The following is a 2,488-nucleotide window of genomic DNA, read 5'->3' on the forward strand; positions in this document are numbered from 1 at the left end:
AGAGAGAGAGAGAGAGAGAGAGAGAGAGAGAGAAGTAGCTTTGAGCCACCTATTGTCATTGAAGATCATCACAGAGGGTAGTTTTGCTGTGGCTCTCTCCCATAATCTGATGCCAAATGAGCAAGCATAATTATATCATTATGTATGAATTTTGTGAAATTTGTTGAGAGCTCTTCATTAGAGTAACATGTTCTATTTTCTTAAACTGTGTTATTTATTTTTCATTCCAAATGTTGCCCCCTCTCAGTCTCCTGTCCAAGAGTTATTTACCCCATTTTCATCCCCTTTGCTCTCCATCCTCTTCACCCACCCACACACCCACCCACACCTCACACTGCCACCCACATTCACCTTCCCTGGGGCATCAGTTCTATACAAGATTAGGTGCCTGCTCTCCCACTGAGGTCAGACAAGACAGTCCTCTGCTACCTGTGTGATGGGGTTAGTGTGTGTGTGTGGGGGGGGCATGAACTGTGCTCTTTGGTTGGTAGCTTAGTTTCTGGAAGTTTCCAGTGGTTTGGGTTAGTTGATACTGTAGGCCTTCTTATGGGGCACATGTTCCAATTTTTAACATGAACTTATTGTTGCACTCTTCTACTTTTAATAATAAATGACTTTTTCAAGGAGTACATTGTCACTCTGTTTTATAACATGTACAATTTTATGGCTTCAGTATCACAGGAGTAAAATATTAATTTCTTTCATACTGAAATGTTAACTAATGTCTATTTTCTTCCAGTGTGACTGTCTACTCTAGACTATAGAAGTGAGCATTCATTCCATTTGAATTCACTAGCCAGTGTTTCCCACTGGATGGAACATCATTATTTTTAATGCTAACATTTCATTAAAATGTAAGTGAATTTCAGTCCATAAATATGTGCACTTATAGATGTCAAATTTTTCACTGGAAATTATTAATGGTGATAAAATATTTACTTTTATACAGTCTTGCTATACTCTACAAAATGGCTTTGCTGTTCAAAATAGTTGTTTTTGTGATTCTTACACACATTTCCCAACCAAGAAAACTTCAATATATGCAATGACTCAGAGATTTTATTGTTGCCATGGTGTAAAAAAATACATAAATAAATAAGAATTGCTGAATAACAGAATGGACTTGAGGACCATGATAGGTGGAATAGTGCTCTCACTTCAGACAGCACTTGGTATTATAGGAAACGTCTCCCTTCTTTTATACTACCTAACCATTTATTACAATGAACACACACTGAAGAAAATAGATATGATTCTTATACACGTGTTCACATCCAACTTCTTGATTATTCTTTCCAAAGGACTCCCGAAGTAGTGAGAACTTTCGGGTGGAAGCAGTTATTCAGTGATGTTGGGTGCAAACTTACTTTTTATTTTCAAAGACTAGCCAGGAGTATGTCCATCAGCACCACCTGTTTCTTGAGTGTCTTTCAGGCAATCACCATTAGCCCCAGGAACTCCTGCTTGGAAGAATGTAAAACCAAATCTACAAAGTTTATGAGCCTGTCCTTTTCTCTCTGCTGGTTCCTTTTCATTCTAGTAAATATGCTTTTCCCCATGTATACAGCTACCAATAGGAATAAAAAAAATAAGACACAAAAGAGAGACTTTGAATTCTGCCACTCTATAGGTCGTGACAAACTAGTAGATATAATGTATACAGCATTTTGTGTATTTCCCGAAGTCCTGTTTTCTCTGCTCATTGTAAGTTCCAGTGCTTTTATGATTTTCATACTTTATGGACATAAGAAGAGGATTGAACACACTCTCCACATTCATGCCTCCATCAGAAACTCTGCTGAAAACAGAGCCACACAGACCATCTTGACTCTGGTTTGCACATTTCTAGCATTTTATACTCTCTCTTCAATTTTACAAGGCTATATTGCTCTTTCAAATAATCCCAGTTGGTGGGTAATGAATATCACAGCAATAATTTCCATGTGTTTTCCTACATTAGGCCCATTTGTGATGAGTCGTGATTTCACTGTTTCCAAATTCTGCTTTACCTAGATAAGAAAGATGTAAATACCATAATCTTATAATAAAGTGTTAAATAGTATTTTTTAATAATTAAGAGTGGATCTTAAGAAATGTGTGTCATTCTAAGTATCACTGTAATAGGGACATAATATATGGGGAGATGATATCCATTTAATGAATATTTCACAGCAGAATAGTGCTATATTTTCCCTTATAAATTGTGAACTGGAGAAAACCATATTCTTAATCAACTAACTATGCTAAGTGTATGCCCCATTTCTATTAGTGGGCATAAGATTTTTTAAAATATGGTTGGTTACTTGGATTATCCTTTTTTTCCACTATTGTTTAAGTGACCCTACCTGACAGCCTGTTTTTTTTTTTCACAAGATTCATGATTCAGCTTATTCTTTCTACTCTAGACAGCAACTATCAGCATTATAAAAGCTAAAAAATACAGATAAATATAACTGCTTCATTTCTTCACGCTTTATTACTCTAGTGT

The 2,488-nt window shown here is 36.0% G+C and overlaps 1 pseudogene; it reads left to right on the plus strand.

Annotated features, from left to right (window-relative positions):
• Positions 1–1,002: 1,002 nt before the first annotated feature.
• LOC110338411 lies at positions 1,003–2,013 on the plus strand (annotated as a pseudogene).
• The last annotated feature ends 475 nt before the right edge of the window (positions 2,014–2,488 follow it).

Source organism: Mus pahari, chromosome 21, assembly GCF_900095145.1.
Source record: "Mus pahari chromosome 21, PAHARI_EIJ_v1.1, whole genome shotgun sequence".
NCBI classification, from domain to species: domain Eukaryota; kingdom Metazoa; phylum Chordata; class Mammalia; order Rodentia; family Muridae; genus Mus; species Mus pahari.